General features: G+C 46.8%; 1 protein-coding gene across 2 annotated transcripts in view; it reads left to right on the top strand.

Annotated features, from left to right (window-relative positions):
* Positions 1-1,224: 1,224 nt before the first annotated feature.
* The window catches only part of LOC142572018 (uncharacterized), a 273,133-nt gene continuing 257,770 nt past the window's right edge, over positions 1,225-16,587 (top strand). For both annotated transcript variants that reach the window (XM_075680809.1, XM_075680808.1), the window contains exon 1: positions 1,225-1,583. The gene's annotated coding sequence lies outside the window, so the exon portion shown is untranslated. The remainder of the gene's footprint in view (positions 1,584-16,587) is intronic.

Below are 16,587 nucleotides of genomic sequence, written 5' to 3'. Positions count from 1 at the left end.
ATTCCTATCTCGCACAACCAAGCATAGAGTTTGCGGTGATCCTGTAAGGATGCAATATAGGAGAATAGCATCAGTTCTGTTAAGTCCTTCCATCACACAAGGTCGCTGCGGTGGAGACCACAACGAACGGAAGTGGCTTAAGATGGCCTTCTTCGTGTCTCTTTTTGCGTCCTGTCAAGCCTTCTTTGTTGGCGTGAACTGCAGCGCTTTGCGCGCCTTTCTGTCAGCGGCCTCGTTGCCTGTTACGCCAATACGCGAAGGTACCCATTGGAACGCAATGGTAAGCCTTAGCTTTTTTTTTTTTTTTTCTTACGAGCTTCTATTTGTCTCGAGCGTCTTTCACCCGATCCTTATTCGCACACAAAGTACGTTGTTCCAACGTCTACATTGGAATACATTGTGCCATTATCAGCCGTTACCGCTCTATCAAAGCTGTCTGCGGAAGTCTTGAACGTCGCAAGCAAAAGGTGGGAATAGCAGGACAGGGCACCTCACTTATTCCACAGTATTCTTTCGACCGAGTCACCTTGTTTTTATTCACGTATGCTTTCCTCTGATTTAGTTTAGCTTCACTTTGTGCCTCAGTTTTCACTTACTTCAGAAGCGACTGTCCTAACCTCTCTCTTTCGCATGACAACACCCCACTTTTCGGAGCGTTCTCCTCCAAGCGCATCGTGCGCTTCACCTCAGTGCCTTCGCCCTTCTGCAGCTGCTGCAGCGAGCGACATTTTTCAGTATGTTTCCCCCCCCCTTTTTTTTTCTTAAGAATAGAAAAACGCAATCCAAGAGCGGCATCATTCCGATTAAATGTGCTTCCACCGCGAGCGCTGACACGTCTGCTCCCTAATTGCCAAACACCGGCACAACTTCTTGGGAGTCAGAAAGGGAGGAACATGGGAAAAGGGGAGAGCGCCTCGTACCGCGCACGGCTTCTTCGACTCCTTGAGTAGCGAAGGTGACTGTCGCTGCTAATGAAAGCGACGCCATAACATCTCGCCTATGCAGAAGACACGAACGGACGGCGTTCTTTCCTGCGCCCGTTCTTTCTTGCACCCGAACTCCTTCTCCTCTCATCTCTGCGCACGGAGAGAGAAAGAGAAGGGTTTAACGCTGCCACGTTGGGGAAAGAGATAGGAGAGAAGGCGCAGAACCTAACGACATTTTAACGACGTTCGCCTTGCGCAAGAAAGCGTCCCGGCAGTCGACCGTATGCCAAGCCGTTTTCTTGCACGCAGCTAGCTCCTCGCGCAACGCTCCTGCCGAGTGTGCGTCTGTCTGACGTGAGAGCCTATAAAAGTTAACCTTCGAATAGCGTGCAGCGTCCATAGACACGAGTGACGAAGTGGGCAGCTCAAAGCCGGTCTTTGTGTCGTTGAAGCTCAGTTGTTGGCCTTTCATCGGAAGCATGCGGATTTTAAGGAATTGGCGCTGAACTTTACTTGCTTGCTAGTCTCAACGTTCGAATAAGCGCCGCGTTTTGCTTCTGCGCCTAATCGTTATCGTGACCTTGGAACGAGATCACACCGATCCGACGAATCTCAACAACTGCTACAGCCGGTGCAGAGATCCGTGGGATATGTGCGGTAAGTCACGCGTGAAAATTTTTTATCAATCCCCTCCCCTGTCCTCTGCCCCTTTTAAATAAAATAGTCGGATTTGCGGTAAATCAGGGACGTATAGCCAGAACTTAAATGGGGTGATTGTGCTCAACTAGCTGACATCAAAATTGTAGCGTCTTTGTTTACTTATTTTGGCTGCGACCACCGCCTTGACTATACCATCACTTGTGGTGGAAAGGCTAGGGCAGATGGGAGTTGTAGCGCCTTTATTCATTTATTTTGGTTACGACAACCAGCCTTGACTATACTGTCATTTGTGGTGGAAAGAGTAGGGGAGACGGCAGTAAGCGGCGATTATACTGGAGGTACTTGCAGTGTCCTCAAAGCCTGCTTCTTGTTGTTCTCACAGGACTCAATGTAGATTCTGGTGCGGTCAAATGACGCTACACTTAAGGTATCTACTTCATTGGCGGTAAATGGCTCACATTGCAAACCGCTGAATTAATGCTATGTTCGAGTGTCGCCCATCCCGCCGTTAAGTTTGACGTTAGGTTCAGCATTCCCGCGCGCTGCACGTAACTGTCTAGAGGTTTCGAGCAGGTTTCATCCGCCCCACCGTCGCTGCCAGACGTGGTCCGCTCCAAACAGTGAGAGAGCCCCGTACGTGGAGCGCTTGAGTTTCCCGTCAGTGCCCGCCTCCTCTCCAAAGACAAAAGAAAAATAACTACCGTTCTCCTTCGCATTTTTGCCCCAACCGAACCGGTCACCGTTCAACAGCTGCGCGCCTTTTCTTCTCGGCTGTTTCCTCCCAGTCCCGGCATTTCTTTTCCCAACACTCGCGCAGGAACACCGCGCTGCCGTAGTCGCAGCGGGCAGTCGCTGCGATAAAAACGAATAGCACCTTTTGGCCGCGCAGGAAGCCAAGAAGAAATAAACCCCTGGATCGCTTGCGCTTGCTAGAGAGAGAGAGAGAGAGAGAGAGAGAGAGAGAGAGAGAGACGAAAGTAAGTGCGAGCACATTAGTGACACCACGGGACATTAATAGTCAGCCCTCCCCGCCACTCTCTCCCTCCTCCCAATAGCACGCCGCCTTCCTCGTTGAAGAAAACGAAGGAGCAGCCAGCAGGCGGCAAAAGAAAAGGAGGCGGGAACGCTCGCGCCCGGCGTGTGCCTGCGCCAAGCAGCCCGCGTCTTTGTTCGCGACTCGGGAGGTGATTCTTCGCAGGTCTCTCTCGCCCGCCTTCGGACAATGCGCCGCCAGCCCGGGACTATTAGCAGCTCGCGGCGTCATTCGCATGCATGTCTAATGTTCTGGCTGAGGTTGGTCGGTCCGTCCGTCCGTGAGCGACGCGCTAATGTACTTATCGACGCAGGCTCGAGAAGCTTGGCTCGTGCTTGGCTCGTCGCAAAATTTTTATTTCGGAATGGGACGCGGTATAATGGTATGCAAGAACATGAAATCACGCTGGTAGCATGATCAGTCTCGGTTTGTAGGCCAGTGAACGAATCTTCGGGATATTATTCACAGCTACAGACGTCCAGGTCCATTGCTGAGCCTGCGGTGTTATCGTGTCTCCGATATGAACGGTGGTATACTACTCTACGAGGACGTCTTATTGGTCCTAGAAGACTAACAAAAGGTCGCACTTCCATAGCATGTTCTGTGTGGTTCCTTAATTAACAAGCTCTCGATTATGGCATAGCAACATTCCTACCTTGAAGGAGGCCACTGCAATAGATGCCGACGACTGCAGCATATTGCGTTCTTGATGGAATGACTTAGAATACCTATGGCTTTCTTTGAGCTTTCATGGGCCGCTGTAGTTTACTTTCGTGTTCTGTTCTTTTTAAGAGCCGTATTCTCGGTTTTTATGTTTTTAAGTGCCTGTATATATAGATTTTTTCATTCGTCCCTTTCTTTAACCAGCGTGTGTATATATATATATATATATATATATATATATATATATATATATATATATATATATATATATATATATGTGGTGCTGTGGAGCTGACCTCTCAGTGCGGACACGTGAAATGTACCGCAGAAGTTCTTATGTACCCGGATTGTCTGTTCAATTAGCTTATTTCTAGGCCAAAGCCTTGATGTCACGGCTGTGGTGGCGATGTTAGACGCAATCCCACAGTACAGCTCAGTTTAATATCCATGAATAAGAGGAAATTTCACCGCTAACAAACCAACTATCCCAAACTAACCGTACAAAGAAAAAAGAGTGAGACAACCACTCACACCCCCCCCTCAAAAAGAAAAAGTCGCACGACATTTCACACCGCCTATTAAATAAAAAGGACAACAACGCTGACGACGATAGTTAAACTCTCTTACGAGAGAACTATATATGTATTAACAGTGAAAACAAGAGTTATCACGAAGAGAAAGATAGGAGGAGGAGGAAAGAGAAAAGTAGAAGGCAGGGAGGTTAACCAGAATAACGTCCGGTTGTCTACCCTACACCGGGGGAATGGGAAAGGGGAAAACAAAGCTAACAGGGAGAGAGAGGAGGGAAGGAAAGAAGGAAATTGTGGCAAGTTCGCTGACGCGTGTGGTTTTACAGAAATTGCAATAATAGTCACAGACGGTCGCACAAACCCGTCGTCCTTAAGAAACACAAAAGCGCCTTCACCGCTTTACGGGCCGACGGGCGATGGGGGCGGTGTTCCAGCAGCACCTGCACAGAAAGCGGCCGATTGTCCAGTTTTTGGAAAGCTTTGGCAAGTTCTTGTCTCTCTAGGGCATATCTTGGACAATGGCACAGCAGGTGGTCGATGTTTTCTTCGGTGCCACAGACCTCGCATGCTGCACTGTCAGTCACTCCAATTAATGTAGAGTATGCCTTTGTGAGAAAGATAAAGAGAAGAGAAAGATAGCAAAAAGAAGAAAGGCAGAGAGGTCAACCAGACGAGCGTCCGGTTTGCTACCCTACAGTGGAAGAAGGAAAATAGGGAACAGAAAGAGGAAAGCTAGATAGAGGGAACACTGTGTCTGCACGCAGCAAAGCGCCTGGAAATCAGTCAAATCCTGTGTGAAAATGATTTTCAAATAATCACGAAAACGTTACATGTTCATGTGAGGTTCTATGAAAGAAATATCGCATGTCTTTCAAGCGAACTGTATTCAATGAGATTGGACAGCAAAATGCTGCAGATGTAATTTACGTGAGGAAGAGGCTAAGCTGGCTTCATCCACTCGTTGCGCACGCTTGGTGTCGAGGAACGAGCCATGGGCAAGCTACACTGAAAGAGTCGTTCATCTGATTATACTAGAATTGCTGGCAGACGACGACGACGATCATGATCATAATCGTGATGTTGCGCGAAAATTATTGCATGTAAATTTACACTTACTGGCTAGATCTGGGAACCATGGATCTTCATGCCACCTACAATGGGAACTTTTTGTGAAGCACGATGTCCACCTGTCTCCATTCCTGAGACGCAGAAACACCTACTAAATAGTTTTCGGCATGTGACCTTATGCTATGAACATCCTATGGCAGCGATCTCGTTCGCGCAAGTGATCGTTCATTTCCCGACAAATTTTCGGCGTCCTGTTTTAGCAGAACTCAAGGGGAGAGGGATTCGATGGGGCCGAGCCACTGCACTGAATATCGGTAACCAGATAAAGAGGGTGGTGCAGGCGTCTGCGATTGGTCCGCTTCCTCTTACTTAGCTTGTGGTGGCTCGTCGACAATCACGGCGGCATGCAACGGAAGCTTAAGAATGGCGCTAAAACGGATCCTCAACAAAGAAGAGTGGGCAGAACGAGGCCGTAAACGTGCCGAAAGTTCTCGAAAACGTTACACGGCCACGCAAAAAGTTTTATTACACTCAAATAAACCCATGCTCTCCGGCAGGGGCGAGTAGCCAGTGCCGGAGCGATCGGCAGCAGCCATCTTTTATTCCTTTCGGAACGGGGCAGCCTGCGGCTATACAGAAAAAAATTCAGTTTTGTTTGTTTCTCTATCTCATATTATTTTGTCCACCACATTTGTCTTCTCTGTACATTTTGTCTCGTGTATTACTTTTTAAGTGCACCAGTATGAAGAAGGCTCAGTAGCTGTTCCTGGGCACTATAATAAACGATTGATTGATTGATTGATTGATTGATTGATTGATTGATTGATTGATTGATTGATTGATTGATTGATTTGCTTGAACTTTCGCCGGCTGTTGTAGATAATTTTTGCCGTCGAACTTAGTGGCTAGTTTAGTGAATATATGGTTCAGTGATCTTGCTGATGCTGCAACGTACTGCATGACTAATCAATCAATCAATCAATCAATCAAGCAAGCAAGCAAGCAATCAAAGGTGTTTATTAAAGTGGCCAGGAACAACCTCGAGGGTCTTGGTGCTGGCGCACTAGGCAAAACAATGCACAGGAAGAACAATGCAAGCTCGCACACATACACACACGCACAGACACACAAAAAAAGAATAATAATTTCGTTAATAAAGCTTTTAAAAGAGCATAAAATGTGTCACGAAGAGAATACAATGCAAAAGTGGAGAAACAGAAAAAGGATTGCAGAATGATGGAACACATGACAGATATGAGAGTTTTTGTTCAGTTATTGAAATTCCTCTGCAACTCCTTCCAGGAAAATATTAAAATTAGGCATGAAGATATCCAGGCACTCTGAATGGGCAATATATGTCGCCTGTACTTTAAGTCACAAAAACCTGGAGATTGAGAGGCGCACTCTTTCCCTGTACTTTCGGCGGAATGTAAAAGCGCACAGTAGAAAGCAAGTGCGAGCAGCAGATTTTTACGTGTATTAATTTGTGAAGAAAAAGAAAATCCGATTTGTTGCGTCTGCAGGTGAGGGTAGGTAACGTAAGTGTCTGTTAGCTTCTATGGAGATGGAAGGCTTTTGACAGAATCGATTTTTATATATATCTGTGAAATTTTCTTTTGCAAATTTTTGAGAAGTTCTCAATTTGACCTACAAGTGCCGTTCCAAACCACGGCGGCGTACTCAAGAACTGGAAGGCATACGCTCTTATTTATTTATTTATTTATTTATTTATTTATTTATTTATTTATTTTACAAAGTTACAAGTTTATATAAAGTTACAAATGGCCCAAGTTGTCTGAAGTCTCTCGTCACCCGACATACTGTGCCAAGCGTTCGAAGCTCACGCTGCCTCGTCTGTTGAGCGTGGGGTGTTGCGACGCCTGGTTCTCGAACTATTGCGTTACTATTGGGTAGCGTGGCGTTGTCGGCGGGATGCAGTCGTTCGGTAGACTATGGCGACCAGGCAAGGACGAGACGATTTCTAGTGCGAAACTTGCACTGTTTATTCGATGGTTGGTGAAGGATAAGAAGAAGAGAATGAATGAAGTGAAAAAGTACGTTGCGGGTCCCCTTAAATAGGCCCCCTAAAATCGTAGGCGGGATCTTCTTCACGTCAATGTCACGTGACAGGCACTGAGTCTGGTTGTGGATGGGCGACTGATCCCTTTCCCACGTGAGGTTCGCATGTGTTTCCCTCCGCTGGCGGCAACACGCGGGTTGGGGATCGTAGGCGGTTGATCTTTTCTTCTAGGCGACATTGGGTCACGGAAAGCGTTCTCCCCTAGAGTTGAACAGCTCGTGGAAAGGGTTATCCCCTTGGTCGCACACACACAAAGGGGCCTGTCATCACTGCGGGGTGCCTGCCAAACCGGCATCCCCACGAGACAATCATAGCAAATTAGGAATCCATCCTCCGTTTCCATTGAGCAGGGTCTTTCGAGCATCATTTTTAGCCCGGGTTTTACACGCCAACCGTAACAGGGGCGAGAAACTCTGGGAGCTATCGAAGTACACTCCAAGGTGCTTCGTCCCCTGAAATAATAATAATAATAATAATAATAATAATAATAATAATAATAATAATAATAATAATAATAATAATAATAATAATAATAATGATAATAATAATTTATTGCACAAGCGAATGCAGGGTACCAGAAACGGGGCTGACAAAGCCACCAGTGGCTGGAGGGACTTGGCCCGGCAAAATCGGTGAACGAGCGTGCAATATGTACATTAGCATCGACATATAACAATGTAATGCAGGAGGACTAGCAGTTAGGTAGCTTAAAATGAACAAGGAGCAAATCATGGAGCAAGAATCAACAATGGACACCGAGACGGCACATGCATATTTTCCAAATGTTAAAGCAACCATGTTACAGTGAACAAATCATGTTTTTCAATACCATTTTTGATGTAATGGAGAATGCCTCGTTTGGCAAATCGTTCAAAATTTTCGCCACATAAACGCAACGCGTAGCTTCTCTATATCTCATTGAGCATCGCGGGACTACAGGGCGAACACTACTACGAAGACTTCGGGGGGCTGTGTGACATACTTTAAAATCACTGAACCGAAAATGTCGCAGCACCACAGTTTGCACAAACAGAGTCCAGAAGCATGGAAGGCCAAGAGGTGAGAAGATGTTACCGTTTATGATTGACGAAGTGTTGTAGGCTATGTTTTTAGTATATTTTTTAACAAAGAATCGAAATGGTTTTGCCATCGGGTGGGGCAGAAAGCAAAAACGGTAATCCCACATTGAAGAGTGCTGTAAACCAAGACATTCGCAATGTCTTTTTTGTTTTTTACTTGAAGCGGAACGATAGATGTAATGTGAAAGAATAACCACGCAGCGTTCCTAAGCTTATCTCAAATATGTGACAGTTGACTATGCCATGACATATCGCTGTCGAAGAATACTCCCAGGTATTTTACCGAGTTCACGTAGTTAACCGGCACGCATCGACAGGAATGACAGTTGTGAATGTGCAGGAAAATCTGTGCATCAATTACCGTTTGTATTAAATGGTGTCTGAAGCAAACGAGTTGGGTTTTTAAGGCGTTAACCTTTAGACAATTATCAGCGAACCAAGTCATTGTCTTGTCTACATTATTTTGAAGATTCGAGATAGCCATGTTCTACGAAAAATGTTTTGACAGCAACACAGTGTCGTCAGCGTATTGGAATATTAAACATGTTGAAACAACTCGAGATTAATCATTATTGCATATATTTAAAAAATATTGAATTTAAATTTATTGAAAAATAAAGGTGATAGAATGGAACCTTGGGGAACTCCGGCCTTCAATGGAAGCTTACCACTTATATTTATCGTTTTATCTAAGACAACCACTTGTGACCATTCTGCGAGATAGCTTTAGAGGGCATCATAAAATGGACCCCTTGATCTATGTCTAAAGAGCTGAAAACAGTACATCTGAGATCTCCTCCAGAAGGGCCTACCGTGCCACGACCGGTAACAAAACCAAACTGTCGAGTCGACAAAATGGAAAATTTTTCAGCAAAAGCTAATATAGGTTTTCAAAAAATTTTCAATAATCTGAAAAAGTATAGGTAGTATAGAACTAGGTCGATAGTTTTTCATGTCATCCCTTTGCCCTCTTTTAAAAAGTGGTTTAACAATTGTGGTCTTAAGCTCTTTCGGGATAAGCGCGGTACAAAGAAAATTGTTCAACATGAAGAGTAGGATATTGTATAAGGCTGTAAAGGTTCCTTTGTAGAAGATTCCCTGATAAACCGTCGATTCCAGGAGGCCTACTGCGCTTAAAGCTGAAAAATGATTTAATGGAGTTCACTTCCTGAAGTTCTAGGTAGAAATGCGGACGCTGAAAGGGATTCCTTAAGCGTGTATTGGACGGCCTGGCATGAACATGCATTCTCGGAGGCCAGTGCAAATAAATGGTGGAATTTATCTGTGACGTCGGCCGATTCACCTGGAAAACATGAAATTGGGCACATGTTAGGGGCATTCTTGCCACGAATATAATTTACCAGTGACCATGCTTTTTGCGGCATTCCTCGGTGACTGCTTCATTTTTTTCGAAAAAGTACTGGCAGTTTGTACATCTTATCAAAGCGACTACCCTATTTCTTGCGGCTTTGTACTCGAGACGTAGGTTTTTCTTTTTTTGAGGCATGTTTGCTTCGTTTCCAGAGCATGTCTCTGTAAGAGATGGCGCGCATTATGCCCTTTCTACGGTTCTGTATTACGACGCGTTTAGAAATGTTCTGGACTTTTTTTCATTTAGTCGCAGAAGATACCATACACCTTCTCTGGTGAAGTTGAATCAGTTATAGCCATCCAATAAAACTGTTAATTAGGATGTCTAACACCCTCTGGTCAGTTATAATGATGTAGATAAGTTATTAAGTGTGGTGGTTCGGCGAGCAGTTCACATTGAAAAAGATGGAGACGAACGACAAACGACGAGATAGTGATCCGCAAAACGTTGCAAAATAACACAAGAACCAAAGGAGTAGTTAGGAGCACGTGAAGCGATATGGTCTAAACATGACATTGTTACATGATCATCAACTATTTCTTCCCGGGTGGGAGTGGTTATAGTATTCGCAATACCGTACGAGGACAAGAGGGACAAGTAATCGGATATACAGATCCTACCGTGATAGATAGATAGATAGATAGATAGATAGATAGATAGATAGATAGATAGATAGATAGATAGATAGATAGATAGATAGATAGATAGATAGATAGATAGATAGATAGATAGATAGATAGATCCTCATCATCAGCCTGGTTACGCCCACTGCAGGGTAAATGCCTCTCCGATACTTCTCCAACAACCCCGGTCATGTGCTGATTGTGGCCATGTTGTCCCTGCAAATTTCTTAATCTCATCCGCTCACCCTAACTTTCTGCCGCCCCCTGCTACGTTTCCCTTCTCTTGGAATCTAGTCGGTAACCCTTAATGACCATCGGTTATCTTCCCTCCTCATTACATGTCGTGCCCATGCCCATTTCTTTTTGTTGATTTCAACTAAGATTTCATAACTCGCATTTGTTCCCTCACCCAATCTGCTCTTTTCTTATCACTTAACGTTGCACCCATCATTCTTCTTTCCATAGCTCGTTCCGTCATCCTCAATTTAAGTAGAACCCTCTGCGTAAGCCTCCAGGTTTCTGCCTCATAGGTGAGTGCTGGTAAGACACAGCTGTTGTACACTTTTCTTTTGAGGGATAATGTATATGTATGTCGCTTTTATATGTATGTCTCCCAGCAAAAATAATTATTCCACTGAATTCCATAAGATCAACATTTCTTCGAGTCGCAGAAGAAAACGGGTAACGCTCCTGCAAGATGGCTCATATAGAGCTAGCAACCTCAAACACTGAGTACTGCAAACACGTGGATTTGTTTATCTTTTACAGGTGAGCGCTTTTTACCGCCTAACAAATTCTATCGCTCTACGCGGGACTAGCCCGCATGTTATCGAATGTTATCGATGGTTCTGTTGTCACCGAAGCTTGTGTAATCTGATTGAATGTGTGACGCGAAGTGTGTAGAACTTGGTGGAAGAAACGCGGGAATCACCGATTACTCAGGAATCTTCGATGACTCGTGTGTCAAAGCCGACGCGCTTGGTGCTTTGAGTGTAACTTCCATTTGTGGGCACAAGTTTGCCAAACAAAAAGTTAGTTTTGTCATCGCAGTTTTACGGTTGCATCATTCACCGTCACTAATTCATGGCAATATCGTCAGCGCTACACATTCCGCATGGACGAAGTTCACATCAATGGATGCGACGTGAAGCGTATATCTAACAATGATAGCGATTCCGCGCCTTCGTCGGCATCTGACAAGCGTCTGAAACATCGACTTCTGTCACGACAAATACGTCAACAAATCCAATTTCCGAAGTGACAACTAGCTTAAATTCTTCCCAGTATTTTCGAAGGCTTCTGATATCGGTGGTTACGACAGTAAATTCATTCTCTGAGCTGTGAACAAATGTGTCCTTAGAAGACAAAGTTTGAGATCTGGCTACAGCTGTTGGCCATAGTAGTTCCATAATTTGATCCAAGTCTGCCGGTCTGGTTATTCGAAAAAGGGTCGAGGTTTCGGTCTTTTTTCACATAAATCTTGCCACGTTTAATCCTAGCAAACCTATACTCATTTCGTTTTGTCCGGGTCCTTACACGCCAGAATAAATCTCGATTCAATCTTGTCAAGTTGTCGTTGAAAAAATATTGTTTAGCGATTTCCAAATTCGCAAAAGTTTTGAAGCTTCCTGAGGGTGTTAAAAACGGCCTGCTGAGGTGCAAGTTTTGCCAGCCAGCCGCCAGAGCGGTATCGACTTTTCCTGGAAAGAGACCGTCACCCTCTAGCCAAACGGCGTCACTAAGTCTACTGTATGCGAAGGACAATGCGCCGCGTCCGCTACTCTGCGTCGCAGGATTGCCGAGATGAGTTCGACGAACCAGGCTTTGTGACTGAACACGCCACCGCCGATCCGGTCTGCCGTGAGCAAGGAAGGTCCAGAAGGAACGTCTTCGGAGGGCCCTTCTCACGCACCGTTCCTGACGTAAGCCCCGAGTTCTGCGAAGTCCGTCTGCCCTCGGTGGAGTCCGTGAAACCGGTGCGGAAGCCCTCCCGCTCAAAGGCGGCTCGTCTACGTCTACTGATCGAACGTTTCTCTCACCTAGGGATTGAGGGAGGACCGAGTGTTTATAAACCGCTGTTGTGCAGCTGCTCAGTGTACTTTCTCTCGCAGTCATGCTAGACTGATGAACTGCAACGTCCTTATGTAGATACTGTAAGTAAACCCATATTCCTCGTTCTCGATGAGAAGCAGTCCTTCCCTTGAACAACGTCCTCAGCGTGGATAAGTTGGACGACGGCATGGGCCAGCTACCATCTAATTCATGCCCGGCTCCAATCTTGACAACTGGTTACGAGTGGTGGGATTGACCTCCCAATTCTTACAAGGGCTTCAAACAACTTTTCTCTAGATGCAATGGAAGTGAAGCGCACAATAACCCTAGGAATAAGCGCCACGTCTGCCCGGTAGCAGATGAATCGTTCCAACTTCCGACAGGCAAAAATTTTTGACTTCTATAGCTTTCCGGCGATATCACATAAGACTTCCTTGAGGTTTTCGTCCGCTTTTTCTTTGAAACCATGGATTTCCATGTTCATGTTGTGGCTGTATTATTTACTGTCATTTAGTACGGCTTCCGTTCTACCTGTTCGGCTTGCGTCTGGACAGCTGCTCTGAGGGCAGATACTTCTGCATCTCGAGAAGATGCTTTTTCCTTGGCTTCTTTTAGTTCTTCGAGAACAGAATCGTATTGTTGTGAGACATAATTCACCGAGCTCTTGGATTCTAGAACTGTTGTGGTTCATGTGGTCACTTATGTTCTCAAAAGGAGCAGGGAATCAAACTTGGTATGAAGCTCCGGTAAGCATTGTAGAATTTTTTTTGATATCGTGTAGTTCCGAAAGCAATACCGATTCATCGACCACGGCAGCATCAGACTGAGAGTTGGCACCATCTGCGGGTTTCTTTATTTTTTTTTTTTTGCCGTTCTGCATGTCTTGCTTATGCACACGTATCTTTTTCTTGTACCCATTGTGTTAAAGGCGTTTGACGCAATTCCAGGACAGTTTTGACCCAAACGATAAGAAAATGTACAACTCGAGCAGGTCATGAATCTGCCATCATCGGGTACCATCATTGTAGGTAATACACTCTGTCATTGTCATGGAGGTAAGACTTACACAGTGTGCAGTCCGTGGCAAATTCAAAGTCGGGAGATATCAGCCAGATGACACGCTACCTGTCGGAATACAACGTATCAGCTGGGGCAACTCAGTTGCCAGTGACTGCAAAGGATCCCCGCTGTCCACTGGCTTAAGTAGCCTGCTGGTGAATGTTGCTTTTCAGACGAGTTCGCCCATTGTCGTGAAAGTCAGCAGAATGGTCGGCACTGATGAAGGTGATCGCAGCGTTTGTGGCATCACGAGGGCTGCATCAAGGTCACCTCGTGTGGGAATACAACGCGTTAGCTGGGGCAACGCAGTCGCATGTGACTGCAAAGGATATCCCCGCTGTCCACTGGCTTAAATAGCCTGTTGGGGAATCCTGGTTTTAGACGAGTTCGCCCATTGTCGTGAAAGTCAGCAGAATGGTCGGCACTGATGAAGCTGATCGCAGCGTTTGTGGCATCACGAGGGCTGCATCAAGGTCACCTCGTGTGGGAATACAACGCGTTAGCTGGGGCAACGCAGTCGCATGTGACTGCAAAGGATATCCCCGCTGTCCACTGGCTTAAATAGCCTGTTGGGGAATCCTAGTTTTAGACGAGTTCGCCCATTGTCGTGAAAGTCAGCAGAATGATCGGCACTGATGAAGGTGATCGCAGCGTTTGTGGCATCACGAGGGCTGCATCAAGGTCACCTCGTGTGGGAATACAACGCGTTAGCTGGGGCAACGCAGTCGCATGTGACTGCAAAGGATATCCCCGCTGTCCACTGGCTTAAATAGCCTGTTGGGGAATCCTGGTTTTAGACGAGTTCGCCCATTGTCGTGAAAGTCAGCAGAATGGTCGGCACTGATGAAGGTGATCGCAGCGTTTGTGGCATCACGAGGGCTGCATCAAGGTCACCTCGTGTGGGAATACAACGCGTTAGCTGGGGCAACGCAGTCGCATGTGACTGCAAAGGATATCCCCGCTGTCCACTGGCTTAAATAGCCTGTTGGGGAATCCTGGTTTTAGACGAGTTCGCCCATTCTCGTGAAAGTCAGCAGAATGGTCTGCACTGATGAAGGTGATCGCAGCGTTTGTGGCATCACGAGGGCTGCATCAAGGTCACCTCGTGTGGGAATACAACGCGCTAGCTGGCGCAACGCAGTCGCATGTGACTGCAAAGGATATCCCCGCTGTCCACTGGCTTAAATAGCTTGTTCGGGAATCCTGGTTTTAGACGAGTTCGCCCATTGTCGTGAAAGTCAGCAGAATGGTCGGCACTGATGAAGGTGATCGCAGCGTTTGTGGCATCACGAGGGCTGCATCAAGGTCACCTCGTGTGGGAATACAACGCGTTAGCTGGGGCAACGCAGTCGCATGTGACTGCAAAGGATATCCCCGCTGTCCACTGGCTTAAATAGCTTGTTCGGGAATCCTGGTTTTAGACGAGTTCGCCCATTGTCGTGAAAGTCAGCAGAATGGTCGGCACTGATGAAGGTGATCGCAGCGTTTGTGGCATCACGAGGGCTGCATCAAGGTCACCTCGTGTGGGAATACAACGCGTTAGCTGGGGCAACGCAGTCGCATGTGACTGCAAAGGATATCCCCGCTGTCCACTGGCTTAAATAGCCTGTTGGGGAATCCTAGTTTTAGACGAGTTCGCCCATTGTCGTGAAAGTCAGCAGAATGATCGGCACTGATGAAGGTGATCGCAGCGTTTGTGGCATCACGAGGGCTGCATCAAGGTCACCTCGTGTGGGAATACAACGCGTTAGCTGGGGAAACGCAGTCGCATGTGACTGCAAAGGATATTCCCGCTGTCCACTGGCTTAAATAGCCTGTTGGGGAATCCTGGTTTTAGACGAGTTCGCCCATTGTCGTGAAAGTCAGCAGAATGGTCGGCACTGATGAAGGTGATCGCAGCGTTTGTGGCATCACGAGGGCTGCATCAAGGTCACCTCGTGTGGGAATACAACGCGTTAGCTGGGGCAACGCAGTCGCATGTGACTGCAAAGGATATCCCCGCTGTCCACTGGCTTAAATAGCCTGTTGGGGAATCCTAGTTTTAGACGAGTTCGCCCATTGTCGTGAAAGTCAGCAGAATGATCGGCACTGATGAAGGTGATCGCAGCGTTTGTGGCATCACGAGGGCTGCATCAAGGTCACCTCGTGTGGGAATACAACGCGTTAGCTGGGGAAACGCAGTCGCATGTGACTGCAAAGGATATTCCCGCTGTCCACTGGCTTAAATAGCCTGTTGGGGAATCCTAGTTTTAGACGAGTTCGCCCATTGTCGTGAAAGTCAGCAGAATGATCGGCACTGATGAAGGTGATCGCAGCGTTTGTGGCATCACGAGGGCTGCATCAAGGTCACCTCGTGTGGGAATACAACGCGTTAGCTGGGGAAACGCAGTCGCATGTGACTGCAAAGGATATTCCCGCTGTCCACTGGCTTAAATAGCCTGTTCGGGAATCCTGGTTTTAGACGAGTTCGCCCATTGTCGTGAAAGTCAGCAGAATGGTCGGCACTGATGAAGGTGATCGCAGCGTTTGTGGCATCACGAGGGCTGCATCAAGGTCGCCTCCTGCGGGAATACAACGCGTTAGCTGGGGCAACGCAGTCGCATGTGACTGCAAAGGATATCCCCGCTGTCCACTGGCTTAAATAGCCTGTTGGGGAATCCTAGTTTTAGACGAGTTCGCCCATTGTCGTGAAAGTCAGCAGAATGATCGGCACTGATGAAGGTGATCGCAGCGTTTGTGGCATCACGAGGGCTGCATCAAGGTCACCTCGTGTGGGAATACAACGCGTTAGCTGGGGAAACGCAGTCGCATGTGACTGCAAAGGATATTCCCGCTGTCCACTGGCTTAAATAGCCTGTTGGGGAATCCTGGTTTTAGACGAGTTCGCCCATTGTCGTGAAAGTCAGCAGAATGGTCGGCACTGATGAAGGTGATCGCAGCGTTTGTGGCATCACGAGGGCTGCATCAAGGTCACCTCGTGTGGGAATACAACGCGTTAGCTGGGGCAACGCAGTCGCATGTGACTGCAAAGGATATCCCCGCTGTCCACTGGCTTAAATAGCCTGTTGGGGAATCCTAGTTTTAGACGAGTTCGCCCATTGTCGTGAAAGTCAGCAGAATGATCGGCACTGATGAAGGTGATCGCAGCGTTTGTGGCATCACGAGGGCTGCATCAAGGTCACCTCGTGTGGGAATACAACGCGTTAGCTGGGGAAACGCAGTCGCATGTGACTGCAAAGGATATTCCCGCTGTCCACTGGCTTAAATAGCTTGTTCGGGAATCCTGGTTTTAGACGAGTTCGCCCATTGTCGTGAAAGTCAGCAGAATGGTCGGCACTGATGAAGGTGATCGCAGCGTTTGTGGCATCACGAGGGCTGCATCAAGGTCACCTCGTGTGGGAATACAACGCGTTAGCTGGGGCAACGCAGTCGCATGTGACTG

This window comes from Dermacentor variabilis, chromosome 2 (assembly GCF_050947875.1).
Source record: "Dermacentor variabilis isolate Ectoservices chromosome 2, ASM5094787v1, whole genome shotgun sequence".
Classification (NCBI taxonomy): Eukaryota; Metazoa; Arthropoda; class Arachnida; order Ixodida; family Ixodidae; genus Dermacentor; species Dermacentor variabilis.
The sequence above is the reverse complement of the archived record's forward strand: the minus strand, read 5'-3'. Positions and strand labels throughout refer to the sequence as shown.